General features: G+C 31.0%; 2 protein-coding genes across 10 annotated transcripts in view; one reads left to right on the forward strand and one right to left on the reverse strand.

Annotated features, from left to right (window-relative positions):
- The window catches only part of LOC139485637 (protein YIPF5-like), an 83,957-nt gene that overhangs the window by 33,169 nt on the left and 30,533 nt on the right, over positions 1 to 20,255 (reverse strand). The gene's annotated exons all lie outside the window — the stretch shown is intronic.
- The window catches only part of LOC139485635 (leucine-rich repeat-containing protein 24-like), a 43,893-nt gene that overhangs the window by 18,706 nt on the left and 4,932 nt on the right, over positions 1 to 20,255 (forward strand). Inside the window, exon 1 of one of the 8 annotated variants that reach the window (XM_071270252.1) lies at positions 5,918 to 6,106. The exons of 2 other annotated variants lie outside the window; for them this stretch is intronic. The gene's annotated coding sequence lies outside the window, so the exon portion shown is untranslated. Of the gene's footprint in view, positions 1 to 5,917; positions 6,107 to 7,120; positions 8,858 to 13,083; positions 13,344 to 13,858; positions 13,993 to 15,603; positions 15,797 to 16,465; positions 16,676 to 20,255 lie in introns of those variants that run through there. 5 more of the 8 variants (XM_071270254.1, XM_071270256.1, XM_071270255.1 and 2 more) reach the window with 5 other exon arrangements.

Genomic DNA, 20,255 nt, shown 5'->3' on the forward strand with positions numbered 1-20,255 from the left:
TATCAAATGGTCAACCATGGTCCTTGGAGATGGTTTACCATGGTTGACAATGGTTTGACAAATATATCAAATGGTCAACCATGGTCTCTGGAGATGGTTGACCATGGTTGACAATGGTTTGACAAAAATATCAAATGGTCAACCATGGTCCTTGGAGATGTTTGACCATGGTTGACAATGGTTTGACAAAAATATCAAATGGTCAACCATGGTCCTTGGAGATGTTTGACCATGGTTGACAATGGTTTGACAAAAATATCAAATGGTCAACCATGGTCCTTGGAGATGTTTGCCCATGGTTGACAATGGTTTCACAAAAATATCAAATGGTCAACCATTGCCCTTGGAGATGTTTGACCATGGTACGGTTGACAATGGTTTGAAAAATATATCAAATGGTCAACCATGGTCCTTGGAGATGGTTGACCATGGTTGACAATGGTTTTACAAAAATATCAAATGGTCAACCATGGTCCTTGGAGATGGTTGACCATGGTTTGACAAAAGTATCAAATGGTCAACCATGGTCCTTGGAGATGGTTGATCATGGTTTGACAAAAATATCAAATGGTCAAGCATGGTCCTTGGAGATAGTTGACCATGGTTGACAATGGTTTGACAAAAATATCAAATGGTCAACCATCATGTCAATTATGATCTATAGAGATGGTTGACCATGGATGACAAAAATATTAAAGGATCGATCAACTGTGGTTCAACCATGGTCTATAGAGATGGTTGACCATGGTTTAATTTTGACAAGCCATGCCTTAATCCCCAAATCTCATCCTTTGTCATACATGTATATCCAAATTTCATTGGCTTGTAGAGTGCTTACCTGTTTTCAATTCTTAAGTGCTAAGTTAGCCTTTCAAAAATTAAATGTTATACAATTGCAAAAAAAGTTCCTTGAAGGATTACTTTGGTGTGACATTCAGAATGTGGGCTCAGCAAGAACTTGTGGTTTGGTGAGACTTGTATTAATGCACAATACACAATTCAAGTTGTAAAAAAAAGGTTGAGTAACATTCTTCAGCTTTGAGGTATTTTGTCATTTCTATAGAGATAAGACAATAAGCCATACATCACTATGATTTCGGTACCTACATGTAGGAGGTGGAATATCTTCAAAACACCTGGGCTTAATTTCACTTTCATATATATCACAGTTCATGACAACCTTTATAAAGATAATACATTCCTGACCACAACATGACTATGGCGACCTGAGTCTAACTGGAGGAGGCAAATAAATCACTCACAAAATGTCTACAAATGACCGAAATGACTAAACCTATGAATAACTCTGAAAATAGTGTATTCAAAATTCTGTCATGTGATAATTCACTATATCAGTTATTTTAATCCCCCCATTTAATATTTGATCCTCATTTTCTCTTAAGTCTAGCCATGATTTGTTAACTTTATAATTTATATCCGCACCAAAAGCCAATATATTTACTTTTAGTCACCAAACACCTCAATAATCACACCAGTATATAGATAGCACCTATCTTTTTGAGATAAATCAAATATGTAATGTCCAGTGATTGACCTTTTGACCCTGTAAATGACCACCTAGGTACTTATGTGTCAAAACAAGACTAGAAATGTTATAACTGAAGTGTCAACAGGTGTCATTATCTCAGTAGCTGAAATATACATCTAAATAATGATGTAATTGACAATAATTGGAGGAAATGAATAGAACAGGATGTAACCACTTTGAATCAAGGAGGTTTCTTTCAGAGGCTTGGTAAATCAGATTCTTACACAATTTATATGGAAAATGAAGCTTTTAAATTTAAGTACCGTGGATTTATCTATTTTGTGGGTATCAATTTTCGTGGATTGCTGAAAACTTGCATATTCGTGGATATTTTATTTCGTGGTTTTTCCAAAGCCTTATTGAGAATATGATATTTGTTGAACATTTGAATATGTGGTTCCTCTGTACCCACGAAACCCATGAAAAAATTGGTATCCAACGAATAATAAATATATGCCTTCTTAAGTCACATCAGGAGCCTATATTATTTAGTTGTAAATTTTGGCGTTTTTTATGGGTAAACATTTTGTCATCTTGCAGCCTTACATATAGCTAATACTTTAAGACATATGTACAGGTTCTGCCTATTACAAGTCATCTCAATGTGGAGTCTTCCCTTAGAATATGGGTTTTGCTTGTTTTATCTTGGGACCATTTTAGCCTACTATATGGTATTATAGGTTTTGCTCATTGTTATCTTGGGCCTTATTTAGCTTACTACACAGTATAGGATTTGCTCAATGTTATCTTGGGCCTTATTTAGCTTACTACAGAGTATAGGATTTGCTCAATGTTATCTTGGGCCTTATTTAGCTTACTACAGAGTATAGGATTTGCTCATTGTTGAAACTTGTGCTGTTAGCTCTGATGAATAATAATAGTAGTTCTATACTAGCTGCTAACACCCTAGTCCTAGTAAGTCTCTGGTAGATTGCTCTTTCATTTGCAATCCTTCCACATCTCCCTATTTTTATATCTACAATTAATTGTTGTATTATAATGCACCTGATTATTACCAATACACAGACATATATAGTAAATAAGTCTGTATTGATCTATCTGACAGAATCGCCCACTTTATTATCAAAATATGACTATTACATCTCATCATAGAGAATCAATATTAAGGGTAATTGTTGTTTACTGCAAAACTATAATAACAAGACTTACATACCTGAATTTTTTAGCAGATTAATTGCACACTGAGAAACTATTGAATTTTTTTAGCTAAAGGTATTTTGATGTGAGTAAACATTAATCCGATTTTGAGCAATAAGAATATTGACACACATATCTTAACACAAACATGCATGGTAAAATTTACGTCACCCAAATTTTAACTTGATGTGAGTGCTTTATGGTAATATTAGCATTGTGTATAAGTTAATCAACATTTATGTTTATCCATATTGGAAATACAGTGACAGATTCAGGGGGTTCCAGGGATTGGACCCCCCTCCAAACCCTCACTTTTTTTTTGGACAATCCATGCATTTTTATGGGAACATATGGTTGGAAACCCCCTTTCTTGAGTTGGGGTCCCCTTTTAAAATGGCTGGAACTGCCCCTGAAATAATATACTGAATTACATTTAGAGCATCACTCTTACAGAGAACACTTAATTTTTATGATGTTTCTTTTTCTTCATGTTTAACTTTTCAAAAACAAGTGCTGCATTCACTTTTATTAAAGCCATCAGGATAATAAACCATCTGACAGTTATCAAAATAAATGTTCAATTCCTAATTATATACAAAACATAAATTTCTGTAAACAAAAAGCTACATCTAAAATATAGGATCTTTAGACAAGACTTAAATGTAAACAGAAATTAGAAAAATCCATCCTCTAAAACACATTATCTTTTTATAAGAGTTCAAATCCTAATGGCCTTTAGAGTAAATATTTTTGAAACTGAAAACCTCTTTTTTCAACAAGTAGAGTAATTACTTTGGGAGGAGTATAAAAACTGAAGGTCCGTTAAACAAAGAACTTCTTACATGACGTAATTAAGTACAAGTACATAAACACTCATTACTTTTCAGACTTTTTCACAGTCTGCTGTTCTTTAGTGTGTATCATGCACTTCAGCATTTTTATACTACATAACACCTTAATTAATGCACAAGTTCTTTTAATTAAAATTCAATCTTATTTATGTGATAGGGGTAAGAGCAGTCAGTATATCAAATACCCCACTTCTACACTATAATTTAAATCTTAAAAATATATCTTATTTTATATCTAATTTACATAAAGTGCTCATTCTTACATTGATAATTTAATTGGATTATTAATTAAAAGTAATTAACAGATAATCAAAGTAATCAATACCATATAAATTAATGAATAAATATCATCTAGGACATTTTTAACAGATAGGTAAATCTGATTAGTTTTGGACACTTAAAACTTAAAAGAAGCTTGAAAAAGTTACTAAATTTCAGCAGTTTCCCAAAGCTTCCATCATTATCTTAGGAATTGCAAATGTGGGGTAGGGATGGGGACCCATATCCCATGGGGAGCTTCATATATGATACATGCAAAGACTTTTGACAAATATCACTCCAAACAATTGGTTTAAATGAGAGCCCCCCCCTAAATTACTAAACATGCATTCAGTTTAATTAAAAGGGGTGGATTATATATAAGTCACAATGTTGTACTATCTTTGTATATGTTCTCAATTTTTTGAATTTCTGGACTGGACAACTTTTGGAGTGGAAAAGGTTAAAAGTCTGCATTAACCATAAAAGTATGTTGGCACAGAAATGGACCCTTAAATGGTCTACCGGTATCATACTATGACAATGGTATAGATGTAAATATATGGATTTACATGTATAAGTATTATTGTCCATATATTCCATAATGAATTATGGTACATGTATACTTTGCCTGAGTTCCATCAGATACTGACTACTATAACAATCTAATATTCAGTGTGTGTATGGCGACACAAACTCTCCTCTTACAATGGTAGGAGTAGTATCACTACATATGATCAATATAATATACTCTAAATTTGGTATATTATTACATTTCATCAGTATAAATGGAACACTTAATTAAAAAAAAATTGCCTTTGGTGCTACAAATGATCTATTTCACCCCAATCAGATAAAAATTACATATACATTTTTTTTCTTTATAAAAATGTCAGATTGTCAGACTTTCCCCAATGGCTATCGTTTTTACAAAAACATTTTATGGTAGCACTTTTATGCTTGGTGAATAAAAGTGGCAATATATATGTTATTTAATTAGATATGACAAGTTTTATTATGCTTACATGGCATTTTTTCAGGGAGCTTGGAAAAATGCAGCTTTTCTAAACAATCAGAATAATAATTTTCATTTTTGTTACATGTACAAGGCAACCAATTTGATATCATACAAAATCCAACTTTCAGAAGCATATTTTGGAAGTTCATGACCCTACAAAGGAGCACCAGAAAATGTATATAGAGCTGTTACAAATTCAACTGTTCAGAGCAGATTTTGGAAGGTTCATGACCCCTGACTGAATGCAAGCTGCACAATAATTTCTAACCTTATAAACTTTTCAAACTTCAAATTGGTCTTAAATCACCAAAATTAAAGGCATTGTAACACAACTGATCACTATAATTTTCAGATAGTTAATATAACCTTTGCATATAAAAGCTACTTAATATGACCTGACACCCCCTCTTTAGAAAAGAATAACTTATAAATTGTCTCTATTAGTCACCTGTTTAAGCTCGGGACAGGTTAATTATGTGAACATTTGGCTATGAGATTTCACATACATGTAATTGAAAAAAAAATATTGAGTAAATGTTTATTTTAAATTATTCAAATTGATAATGTCTCGTATTTAAAATAGAGGTTCAGGTTTAAGAGTACTTTAGCAAGAACCATTAATAATATTTAAGCTTCAACAGTAACTATTTGTGTTCCAACTCTGGACTTGCTTCCTTGGTATCAATCTCCTCCACCCTTACAAACCTAATGTGTGGAGGGGCGGATCCAGTCATTTCAAAAAGGGGGGGTTCCCAACCCAGGATAAAGGGGGTTCCAACTATATGTCCCCATTCAAATTCATTGATCAGCCAAAAAAACTGGCAATACAACCAAAATGATGGGATAATCAGTCAAGTTTTAGTAAACAGATATATTTTGTATGAAATATCAACAACAGAATAAAGTTAAATACAATTTCATTTCTTGATAATACAATATAGAACTGCTAACACACCTGAACAAGTATAATATTTAAATTCTACCAGTCAATATACTTTTAAATCATTTCTAATTATTTATGCAATCAAAAGGAAAAACACTCATGTAAATAGGTGTTAAGACATAATATACACCCATAAACCATTTATGGTCATGTGACCAATGTTGAGTCTTCAATCAAATCAATAAAGCCTTACAGATCATTCATAGACATTTAAAAACTGCTACATGTTGTCAGTTCATCCATGCTGGTTGTGTTATCATGTTTAATTGAAAATAACAAAATTTATGAAGGATTATTTACAAAATGTCAACATCTATATAGTCTAACAGGTAGGACAAATTTTTTGGTTTGAAATATTAAAGATAATTTATTTGACCTGACACACCATATGTAGAAATGTACATCTTGACTGATAAAAACAGAAAGGTCAAATGAAATAAATTTTGGACTAGGAGTAGTTCTTGGACATTAACATTGCAGAAGATCAGACTGTAAAATAATTGGTACATATTATTGAGGGACCTTTAGGCCTCAAGTAAATTTGAGATGATTTATAATAAATTCATGACAAATATTCTGGTCTGAAGGAGTTGAAACCAATTTGCATGTAGGTGTTAAATCTAACAGTATATAATGGAAAAAAATATGTTAACAACAATTAATGAAAACCATAAATAAAAAAAAAAGGAATTGACATGTTGCTGTCAAAAAATGTCTCATTATGACTGACCATGTTAAAGCAAGTTCGTTTTAAAGGTTTCAGTCAATGGTAAAATACTGAGATACTGAAGTTTAGCCCTAATTTTTTAAACTTAATTGTAGTAAAGCCATAAAGCAAACGTTCAGTGCATAAATTTACATCTCTTTTGAGAAACGTGACTAAATTTGGAAAAAAAATCGTCTTAAATCATTTACCAAGGACTCTTTTTACGTTATCAGAAGACATCTTTACAGGCCACATTCAAATTCACTTTTGTCACACCGAAAACAAATTAACAAGCAACATATTTCATTTTACAGTTCTTTATAGCACATAAAATTGAGATATTTATGGACATTTATAAACTGCTTTATTTCAAAATTTTATAAAATGGCTAAAACCCTGCTGAGCTACTATATGCATTTGAAAGGTGAAAAAATAATTTTGAAGGTAAAAACATCAGGTATGACATCATCTGTTAATACCTGTATGATAGATGATCTAAGGAACATCTAATGAATAATGATACAGGTGGTATTGCTTTACAGTTACAAGAGCGGTTTCTATATTTAGTCATTGTTTTTTTATGTAATTTTTCACATGTGACATTGAGTAATAAGATACAAGGAAACAGACTCAGAGTTAAATGTTACCTTGACAGAAAACTACGAAAAATTGTAAACATTATTGATAAATAGTCTGCTACAAGCAAAATTTGAGTCACCTCTAAACTTCAATGTTAAAAAATCTTTTCCTGAAAAATGTGGTTTTAAGTTGGGGACAAACAGGGACAGCTTATGCCTTCTTTTCGTCAGGTATACAGTCATCCATCTTCTCAAGCCAAACATTACTATCAATTCCCCTCCCCTCCACATGAAGAGAAGGAGTGTGGAGTGTATCGTAACCCCTGGCTAGCGAAGATGTCCATCATCAAAGTCAATCTCACATCAGTTACTCACTTTTTCCAGTCAAGTCAGGGACATATATAATATAATGTCTCTTAAGTCAACTATTTTGTTTTTTAAATGGAAATTGACCCTGGCATTTTAAATTTACATAGAATCTTATGTAAACCTTAAAGATCAAACTAAAGTGTTCAAAATTATAATTTCCATTTATCAAATCCATAGAAAAAAAGAGATTAAACATCTCCTTAAAAGTATAATGGCATTTATTCTGATCATTAAAATAAGATAAACACCTCCAGTTTCCTTTACACAAACATCAAACTGAGTACTGGTATGTAGAAATTTTTTTAAATCGATACCAGAATTTTTTTATTGAAATGTCCCCATAATCAAAAATTTTCTTCACCTTAAATTTCTTTTTCTAATAATGCATTCCTTGTTTTCCAATTGTACCAATTCAAGTTGAAAAGACTACAAATTTGACCTCAGAAATAATTAAGTCATGTCGACTTCTATTGGTTTTTCAGCTTCATCAATCAAAGCTCTGAAAGTACTTTAAACCAGAAGAAAAGAAATATAACAAAAGAATTTTTCTGTTCATATCAAAACTTTATAACAAATAATTTGTTATGCTTTTCTGGATATCTATTGTTGGAAAATGAATAGAGAACACAAATAAATTTATTTTGAAATGCAAGAATTCGTTATGAATAATCATTGTAAAGTTTAAAAGGAAATAAATCTATATTCATACACTTCCACTTAGTAATAAAGGAAATAGCAACACATTGCATTTCAATTTTGTTCACCAAAATAATTGTACAGAAAATTAGAAACACCTGGCTTTGGTAATTTTTCTATTTACAAGAAAATAGAATCAAACAATAGTAAATTGAAATTCTTCCCAAATTGATTTTGTTAAAGACTTAAGTTTTGGACATTTTTCAACAAACTTTATCAGAGAGGACTATAATAGTCGTTGACAGACGATTTGTACATGACAAAGACACCTTAATAGGGTGTGATCAGGTTTACTGATCCCTGCGATGATACTGTTTACAAATATAATTGAAACATACAAAAGGTGGAAACAATACCTAAAATTTCTTTCGTAATGTGTCTAGTGTTTTGAAACAAGACAATATAATCATTCAATCATAACGGAGAAAAGTATATCATTTCAAATATAAATACTCCTTAATCTTTAGCTTTTCTTCAAACTTCTTTCCTGATTTTCGTGATAAGTCATAACAAGACTCCAGGCATTTAATCTACAAATTTAAAAACGTAAAGACAAAGTGACCACTGAGTACACTTTCAGTTGGGTTTTGATGGATTTACGTCTTATGACGAGACAATTTACATAATCAAACATTAGCTGTGTGGTCTACCAGAGGACCAACCGATTTATTTTCACAGTTTACCAATAATAATTGAAGGCTACCTGTGGATTTATTTACATTTACTTTCAGGTAAATTTAATTATCATTGTATCATTAAACAGTTTAACAACCTGAAAAGATTTTAAGCATACACCTATCTATTTTATTCAATTACCATGTTTACAAATATTCTTGATTTCTATGTAAATGTTTACAAAAGGGAAATTGCCACTGATAAATATCTGAATAAACTTTTTACACCAAATTTAATGGACATTTGTTAAGACTTCTGGCATCAAATAAAGAATTCCAGCAGAGGACAGAAGTTTCATAATTGACGGGGGTAATAAAATCTGCTGGAGTGTCACAATTAAAACCTTTTTTACAGTGGATTCTAAACTATATATACCAAAATCAGTTTTTGAAAGAAAATACTGTTACAAATCAATGACATTAAGAAAAGTTCAAAAGTTTTACATTTAATTTTAAAAAAAATTCTGCAACATTAATGAATGTGTCAGTTCTGACAAAATTGTCTCAAATGATTGGCTACAGTGCATTAGCAGACATATTGCAAAGTAACTCAGTGAGTGAATTTCTATTTTTTTGGGGTTGGGTTATGGGGCGGGGGAGTGTTTGGGAGCTGAATATATTTCTCTACCATAATTTCTTAAGAAATTAGTAGCAGCTGAGTAATTCAATTATGACAATGTAATCAATTTCTTTTGGTGAATTTCTATAAATGGAATTCTATAATTCACTAAAATCATGAACATTTATGGTTAATATAATAATAAAATCTGATAATTGAATCCATAAAATCAGTCTTAATCCTTTAATGTGAGCAATTATAATTATTTATGCTTTATCAATATTTAACTCTGTTATCAGGATTAAAGGAAAACTGATACGAAAAATAAGACTCATTTTTCAAATTCAATAGTTCCCAATGATAAAGTGTTTAATCTGACAGATAAAAATACATAAGAATCTCATTAAGAAATGCAGAAAATGTACAGCAGCCATTGATAAGGTCAATATTTTATTATTTGTTTAGAATTTATGTAAGACTTCAGCCTGCCTCTGTAATTAATCAATTGTAAGAGAGTTCCACATAAATTCTGACAACAAATACGAAACCATTTCCACTTTGTACAATACTGGTATTGACATATTAGCAAATGTATGTGTCATTTTCAAGAGCAAGTGTCAAATCAATTGAAATTAACAATAGTTTTCATGTACATTTCACTGTTCAAGGTGTCAAAGATTGATTTCAGTTAAAACCTAAGGGGAACAAATAATCTGTTAAGATCTTATAATTTGTTTTTCTTGACTTATCTCAAGCTAGACATAACCAGTACACTTCTTTAATACTATTCACAATACCTCCTAAGGCAGTGATAAGAGAAAACCTCAGATAAAACTGAGGACCATTCACATTCTTTACTGGACATTATGTAAGACCAGTTATTTTTGGCTTGAATCTAGTTTGTCATACATTAACCTTGATTTAGCCATAGTGGCACTGTTGAGCAATAGGATTTTTAAGGATCTTTTGAAACACCAAATCTTAAAAGATGACAATCTAAAAGAGAAGACATTAAAGACATATACACAGGAATTCAGAGGTATGATTGTACATACTAAAAATATACTTTTGTAAATAAACCAGTGCCTCAGACCCGCAGAATTTGGAAATATGATGGACAGTGATTATGAAAAGGCTTAATTGACAAATGTCAACAAAGGTTTTACATTGACTTAAAGAAGGATTTTCAAATCATGAAGAATCTTAAAGGTTCCAACTCTCATGCAAAATAGACCTTTAATTATGTTCGATTTAATTGCCATTCAGTTTAGGTTCCTTTTGGTCATATATTAAGCTTCTCATATGTTTATGTATTTATAGATCCTAATAATGGCTTTCAAACTATTAATAATTATTACTTAGTAAGAGCAACAAATCAAATACTTTGAAATACTAGCTCAAGTTTGTCAATGTTTTAGTAATAAATTATGCAAAAGCTTATGATTTATCGGCTATGAAAGCAAACAAGTCTTGACCATGCAACAGGTCAAATCTTTAAAAGACTTAAGTTTAGACGCTTCAAGTTGCCAAACGTCTGAATCTTTGTTGACAAAAGTTCATATTTGACCAAGGCTTAAATTGACTTTCATGTATAGGAGATAAAGTAATTAACCCTAAATTCCAGAATAAATACAGTTAATAACTTCACAAATAGACTGGTGGAATTTTGTAATGGTCAGTCCATAGCACTACATTCCTGGTCAATAGTGGTACAATATCTGACTGACCAGGAGGTAATTGTTGTAAGCTAAGTAGCCATTAAGGAAGGACAAATAAAAATCCCATAAAATTTATTGTCCAAAGATACCATCTTCCATTAAATCAGATAGGTAAAGGTTAATTTGACCATGATAAAAATGAGAAATGTATGCTGAAAAGCAAGATTACACAAATTGGCTTTGTTTCTCACAATCAACTATTTATATGAACGAGTTGACCATTAGTCGTTTGCTTTCATAAATAGTGACCAACAACTAAGTGGTCAATTTTGACAATTTTTAGTTCATTTACTGACAACAAATTTTGTCAATTACAATTCTGCTGTAATAACTAAGTTAATTTGGAAGAATTAAGTCCTGATGGACAAACATTTATGAGAGAATGAAACTAACAACTTCAAAAATGTTTTGACTGAATGAAAATTTCTAGAATTCAGCTGCTATTCTGCAAAACACTTGAAGCTAACATGAATATAACCATCTGTGGAGTTAAATGTCATTGTACAATCTCCTTTAGGATCTCTAAATCCACCCCACACCTGCTGTAAGGTAGCAACTGGCTAATATAGACAGATGTATCATACTACATGTATGTTTAAGAGGAGGGAACATTTGCATATAATCATATATATAATCATCCAAGGGTCTATTTTAGCTGCCCAGGTAATTTGAATACTGTTTGTCTTGATTCTAGGGAAATGCAGTGGTAGATCCAGTGGGAGGGTTCCGGGGTTGGAACTCCTTTTTTTGGCCAAACATGCAGCATTTGAATGAGGACGTATAGTTGGAATCCCCCTCCCCTTTATCCTGGGATAGGAACCCCCTTTTTATCCTGGGTTAGAAACCTCCATTTGAAAATGGCTAAAACGGCCCTGAAAGGATTGATTGGCTTCACAATTATGGTAAATTCTTTCGGGAGGATTTCAAACTCAGATCATTAGCTGTTCCTAAGTATGCTAAACTTCTCAATTTTACCAGTTTTATTATCCATCCAGATGATAAAAACCACATACCTATACATTTACCCTCACAATAAAATACTTTAAATTGATCTGCAAACCTTTACATAACTTAATGCATTCAAGTTAAGTCATCTGTAAACCAATTAACACTAATAAAAAACTTAAAAAATATTTTAAATTAATAAACTTAAAATTTTAAATCCCAAAGGTGCATGAATAATGCAAAAACAAAATCTTTAACAATTCTTCCTTTTAAGGTAAAGTGCATATTTTATGTAGCTTTCATATATTGACAGGAAATCAACCAGAAGACATATTCTCTAATATAACATCATGTAAAACCGTCAGTGTATACTATTAAATTTCTTACAATAGCCTCAAGGTATCAACAAAAACCGTTGCTTTTTATCAAATTTGTATAATATTATAAATGGTGTCAACTTTAAAATTTGAATTGACAATGTTCAACTTGAAAGACTTATAAATTCAAATTTTGAAAAGTATTTGAAAGAATCAAAAAAAGATCCTAACAAATTTTGACTTAAATATCATGCATTTATTTCAATTAATTGCTTGTAAAGTGGGTGTAAAATTGGTCAAAGACCTTGTGATCTTTTGTATATTTCAAAGATCAAAATGTCAGTCATTAAAATTTAAATCTTAAGTCAGCAAATTCGAGTACAAAAAAGCTCCAAACTTAAATTTGATTGTCAAACATGAGTGATGACCACTTGGGTCAACTCAAGAGATAATACATCACACAAAGACATTTATATCTCATTCAGGTCGTTTTATTGTCACCCGTCAACGAATTTTCAACCTAATGACAATAATGGAATGTACACAGCAATAATATGTCCATTTCTTACAACGATCTCACCTCAGATGACATTGCGGTCAGCACACGAGACAGAACCGGACGTCTGTGATCAACAGTGCAAACTTTAGAAAACTAAATACTTGTGTCGTCAAATTGATCATAACCTTTGTGCATATTTAAGATCTATATAAAGTTAAACATGTTGATTCGAGAATTCCGAAAAGCTGACAAAGTGTTGAGAAAACTTGAGTACAAACAAACAAAAGCTGAATTAATCTATTCATACTTTTGTGCACCACATACATGTATCGCACACGTGGCATCAGCGTGGTTTATATGGACAGCACTATAAAATTCAACATACAATTCGTGAAAAACAAAACAATTTATTCTGAATTAGATGTCAAACTTTTAATTGAATGTTGAATGTTATCTGTAAATCTTGAGTGTATCATAATCCATGCCCTACAGGACAAAATTTAAGGTAAGAGTTAGAGTTGAAGTCACCAATCACAACTAAGGTTGACTGATCGCAAGATATCATGCAATATTTGCAGTTTGTATTAAGTTTAAAAATGTTTTAAAATCAGAGTGAAGTATAGAGCAAACATATACATTTCTGTTCTGGCGTCAAAAAGGTATATTTGTTGATCCTTTTTTACAGCTTTTACATACATACTGTCTAGGTAAGAAAAGCAATAGCATTTTAATTTCATATTAAATCTTTTTTTTTTTAGTATTTTATTACTTTGTTATTCATTTTCCTTAAAAATATTTTGTACTTAATCTGTAAATGAAAATAACAGTTTTGAGGAATAACAAATTAGATAATTATAATGATGCGTTCTACAATTTACATGTATCTTTATATAAATTGTCCTTGTTACATGTCTTTACTCTGAAAATTTATGCACATTAAATATGTATTACAAGTTAAAGAATATTTGATAACATGTTATGCATATATATTTTTGAATAATTTATTATGTCATTTAGACAAATTTATTTCTTTTGTATGGTAAATTTACCTTGTTCAATAATGTATACAAATTATCATAATTTCGTCGAGATCTGTATTGTACGGACAGGTAAAAAGTGTACATTAGACAGGGAAAAAATATATTCTTTATACGGTAAATGACTTGATTTACTCTAAAAACTCATTTATATATATATAATATTTTATATATACGTCTGAGTCAGTGACAACTCTACAACAGATGTATCCATCGGATCGCCATCAATGATGGTGATACATGGCTGTGTACATAATGTATATACAACTCGTCTAAACATCAACCCAACAATGTTAGATATATATATCTTTATTCAACAAAAGTTATGTAAATGTCAAAATTGTCAAAGGCTATTTAAAACATCAATTGAGTACAGTCAGAATACTATAGCTGAGCTGAAAAAGAGGGGGAGGGGGTGTATTGATTCATAAAATGAAATAGCTGCACGACACTTGACTAAACACTTGGCAATAAAACAAAGCTGATATTGCTGTTCTTCATCTGAAAGACAAATGTCTCAGGCCTTCAAAGGAAAACAATATTAATTCTCTAGCATAGCCTGAGTTCAAGATGACCTATATGACTGATGTAAATGGAATTTAGTGCAAGATGTTGACACTTAATGCTACATCTGTGTACATTGATTATAAATTTTGTTTTTCAAACATCTTTATGTAATGTAACAGATTTATATTTGACATAATTTTGGAATATTTCATAGTTTTATTGTTTATAAAAAATTGTATATTATTTGAAAAATTTTATTCACTTTAGGATAACTGCTTTGATATTTTGATCCAGAGGGATGTGTTTTTTGTTGAGAATGGCATCTTTTATTTTTGAAGGGCTTATATGTTTTAACCTTATAAGGTTTTGAAACTTAAAATATCATAAAAATATGCTCTTTCCTGTGGAAACGTTTTTTTCATCGTTTAAGTAACGAAGTTTTGTGGTTACATTACTAGAATAAAATTTTTACTTTTGTGAGTTATACAGAAGATTTAGTGGTAACTTTAGCCAAAGTTTGCATACAATCCTACAGATTAGGAAACTTAATAATTCCTTTAATATCTAAATTTGGGGTGCATTTTAAATCCATGAAATCAACAAAAATTAGAAACCACAAATAATAAATTCATGGTATTAAAAGTCCCTAAAATCAACCCATAATGTCATCTATCAGTACTAATGTGGTATAAACCTTATCATTTGTAACCACAATAACATGGCAATTTTCTTTTCAACAGAATGATTTTCGTTTTATTTGGAAAAAAAGAAAGTCAAAGTCTTTGTTGATATAAAGTTTTACGAGCCTTTAAATAAGACGCAATTTGAAATTGATAGGCTTGAACCTGGTTGCACCATATGCCCCAAGGAAGTGCAATAAGTCTGTCACTAGTTGATGGTGCAGTCTATCAGAGCACTTTAAAATTTCCATGACTGAGGTTTATGATTGTTCAATTATTGAATAAATTATATCTGCGTAGACGATTATGGTAACATTTAAAGGGTCTCTAAACATGAATCATCAAACTTCCTGTCGCATAAGACTAAATTTTAGCTATGAAATATTAAGCAAAAAGTTTTAATTCTTTAAGTATTCAGGTAAAGTAAATGAAAACAATTGTTTTTGATATAAGAAGATGTGGTACGAATCACACAGCCAATGAGAAAACTCTCCATTCACATCACAATTTATAAAAGTAAGAAAAGCAAGCTATAAGGGGAAAGGGCCCCCAAAAATTACTTGTGTAATACTATTCAAACTGGAAAACCAACGGTCTATATCCTGTATATCTAAACATATTAAAAAGTACCACTTACACTGACAAGGATGCGATGGGGGCATGCACACTGGGCTTCAATCTTTATTTGAAAGAAACTTAACTTTATGATGGACTGGAGGTAAAAACTAGGAATAGTATTAGTTACTCCATTCCGCAACTCTAGAGTCAGGTTTGAGTCCCATATTTTTGCGTATACCCAAGTGTTCTTTTTTTAAGAAATATTCTGCACTGACACCTTGTATGTGACGGACCTTATGATGGTATAAATCTGTTTTTTTATCAGATTTCTCTGATGGTTTATGCATTATGGGTATAACACAAAGACACATGTTGAATTATAATTTATACATGTAATACATGTATTGAAAAGCCTTCAGATGTTCTTCTCAAAATCAGAAGTTGAGGTGTAGTTATCTGAATATCACTTTGGGTACGGAGTGTACTTTAGAAATAAACTACACCCTCCTTCATAAACATATAGTATTACCAGATATCATTTTTCACCACTGATGCCTGATAGAAGTACATCTCAAAAGTCAGGTGTGGTCGGAATACTTATGACGTTATGAAATCTGATATTCCAGTACAATAGGAATGGTAACTTCAGATTTCAGAATAACGCCCCCTCCCCATCCCGTTAATATTATATAATCTCTCACTGGAGAGGAGAAACATGAAATAAAAAACACCCCCTCTTTCATAATCATATCATATTTTCAGAAAATCCATCAAAATATTGATAGATGACATTTTCACCTTTATGACACATTATATGATAAATAACACGTTTATATATTTGATTAAGATACACTTCTCTGTAAGATACCAGATCAATACTCAATGCACTATATATTTCCCACGTCAGACGGAGGAGTGGTCATACCTTCTGCTAATTTTATTATATCTATTTTGAGACATATATTATGATGAATAGGAAAATACAGTTTTAATTGTCATGAAATTTTGCTACCCGAAATAGGATAGTACTAATGATCTTCAAAATAACTTTAAAGGTAGGGTTAGTAGATGATAGTTATGAAATAGTGTTTTATTATCGTAAAGAATATTTTTTGTTTGCTAATTTGATTCATACTGTAACACTAATTTTGATACTCTCCATAATGTTTCAATACATTTTTTAAAATTTCAATTGTTTCAAATGTAGAAGTATCAATCACCTCGGCAAATATGAAAATATGAAGCAAAATTTTAATCATATATAATGGTACATCAATTAATACTCAATATTTAACTATTTTGTAAAAAATTATGCTCAGATAGCAGTGGCAGATTCAGAACTTTTAATGCGGGGGCTCACTGAGTGCCATTATGAAGAGGGGACCCGCTACAGTCAACTGTTTCAGTGATTCCCTGTATTATCAACCAAATTTGTCCACAAAAAAGGGGGGAGAGGCAGGTCACCAAGGCCCCCTGGATCCCCATATATATGGTGTGGATGTCTTAAACAAACACATGTACATTTTAACTATATATGTTTGGTTGATGTCTATTTGTTATTAGAAGTGTGAATAATTGAAATCCTTTTCCTACTGAAAAAGTGTTTTTAACTGAAATGTCAAATTATTACAGTAATTCCCTTAAGGCAAAAATATATTAAAATCATAATTTGTATTATTTAATATATCTACCTCAAAGCCTTATGACAGTGTAATTAACACTTTAAAACATATCTGTATAAGGAACAGGATGTAGATTCAAGATGGGAAACAATTTTAATATAAAAATTGCATCAAAAGGAAAATGTTTAATACTTTTTGTCATGCCGAATCTTTTATTGTCCTTAATTAGACAATTAATAATATGATTAAATCAACACTCAATACACAGTAGTTATTAGTCCAGGATGTTAATTAAATTTTAGAGGTCAAAAGGACATCTGTAATACTAAAATGAGGCTTATCAATCCATCTAATTGGCAGATGACCATAATTTATTTCAATTAGTCTATATATGGCATTTGCCAGACTTCAGACCTGTCAAAGTCTAAAGAAATATGCATAAGATTAAATATCAAATTTCATCAAATATAATAAATTATTTCTTATTAAAAAGAAGTGGAAATAAAGTCACAAACCATAGATACAATTTGTAGAATTTGGCGAAAAAGTGTGAGACACATGCATGCCATCAATGTATCTATATACAGAGAAGACAGCAACCCAATGACAAAAATTATTGTAGACATCAACATTGAAAGTCCCATTTCTAAACAACATTTCTGAACTGAAAAATGTCTACCATAGCCAGATATGGGAAGAAGTTTAACAATTTCAACTTTTTCTCCTTTGAATTGTTTTACATTTGTCATGTCAGAAACTTAAAGCATAATAGCTGACTATGCGGTATGGGAATTGTTGTAGGTCGTAGAGAGACCTATATTTGTTAGTTTCTCAATCATTTGGTCTCTTGTGAAGAGTCATCTCATTGGCAATCATACCACATCTTCTTTTTTATATCTTCAAACAGTCACATGTACTTTAAAGTAAAAATTCCAAAGCAATTTGATACTTAATATCTGTGTCAATTATACCATTATCAAAAGGTTCAGAACAGTTAATGAAAAGATCATATATGCATGTTCTATTTAATCTTAAATCTTTTATAACATCATCTTGTGCTATGTTACATATTGATTGTAAAATATATATGAACTATTCACCTTTCCAGTTGTATACAAATAAGCCTGTTATGATGAATAATAGAAATATTATGTCTTAAATCAATATCCAGTGGAACTGTACATGTATGCTTATTTTTTGTAATCCAATCTATTATATATAGAAGTGCATTGACAAAATATGTTTGAACAATGAATTTTGGTCTAAAAAAGTAATACTTTTGGCTTATATAAGGAGCTGAGATGTTGAGTAAACGCAGATATATGAAGCTTAAATTATGCGACTTATTTTGCTTCAATTGTTTTGAATGAAGCCTAGTTATTTGTATTGGCGCTACTCAAATAAGTAAATTTTCCTCTTTACTTTCTTATACCTCTTCTGATATTAAAGGGGGAGGGGTTTGAGTATTGTCACAGAGCGTTACATATTTAAGCCCCACATTTTTAATGTGTTTCTGCGAATGTCAAACTCTTCAAGGATTCAGTTTTTATGGTTTTATGATTTCATTCACATTCACTCAGCTAAAGTTTGAAACCTTGACCTAAATGCTTTGGTAATCAATGATAACTGTGTATGAAATCTGTTTGCTTTTATTGTGTTGGTGGTTTACTGCTGAATTGAAGTATTGCCAACATCTTGTTTCAATCATGCTGAAATGATAAGATTTATCAAAAATACTATATTGCAAATTAACCTTTCTCATATCAATAAGAAATTATTGATTCCTTAAATATTAGGCTCTTTTTTCTAATAAGGATTACAAATGAAATAATTCTTCTTGTGATAGATTTTATACTGTTTCACTCTCAGCCTTTTATTAAGACAAATAGAATATATATCAGGGATTACAACTAAATCCATCAGACAGTCTGCTCCGAAATAAAATTACAAATGATTCTCCGATAATCATTAGTGTCACGGTAAATCTCTGGAGGATATCAGAACCTACCTACACTTAACATAATATGTCTCCAAGAAACCTTACCAAGTATCAATGTCCCGATAAATAGTGTTAGAACTGAAATCTGACATTATTGTATGAATATACCATATAGAAATGTCTGCATAACATATTCGTTATAAGAGGGTGTCAAATGACTATAATGTGACAAATTGTCCCATGGGAATTCATATAATTGGTTGTAATACTATTTTGGAAATCGTAGAGGATCATTTCAAGGAATCCATTACAGAAATTCTGTATTAATGTCAATGAAGCAAGATTTTCTAATGATGTGATATCTTGCCTAAGGCAAATTCTGGTTAACTTGCTGCTCAGTTACTGTAGAAACATTTCGTAAACTATTGCAATGTCTCAGGACTGCTCTTAATATACTTTTAGTCTAAGTTAATTGAAGTTCTAAAATAATCCTATCTTATTTGTTGTCTTTAACCTCAAGCTGTTATGATTTATTTCTTTATCATTTTATATTTGTAGTTTCTTTTTCACATATCACTTAAACATTTTAGAGAAAAAAAATCTGTCCAATTAAACAAAATTCTGTCATGTAACTTATAATGGTATCTAGGAAGTTTAATTTGAATGTTTACATGTCTAAACCTTAAAGATGGGATACAGTAGTAAAATAGTATACATTTTATAATACAGATTACCCATACTTCAACAATATTAGTACTAAATCTTTATCCACTTATAATTTGAAGTATTTCATCCTCCATAAATAAGAGAACTTATTTCCGTTTCATCATGGGATACACAAAGGCGGGCTACTTTGATTTGTCCAATCCTTTCTTTTCATGTTTTACGAAGCTGCGACTGCCTTATATCAATGAAAGCATACCTATCTTGAAGTCTTCAGGTCTTTTACATTACATAGATGATGGATAGTTCTTTAAGATGAAATACTGATGGAGGGGATGGAGCTCATTCTTAGATGAGATACTGACGGCAGGCATCAGTTGATATGTCTGTTTCAATTTACATTATAGAATT

This window comes from Mytilus edulis, chromosome 8 (assembly GCF_963676685.1).
Source record: "Mytilus edulis chromosome 8, xbMytEdul2.2, whole genome shotgun sequence".
NCBI classification, from domain to species: Eukaryota; Metazoa; Mollusca; class Bivalvia; order Mytilida; family Mytilidae; genus Mytilus; species Mytilus edulis.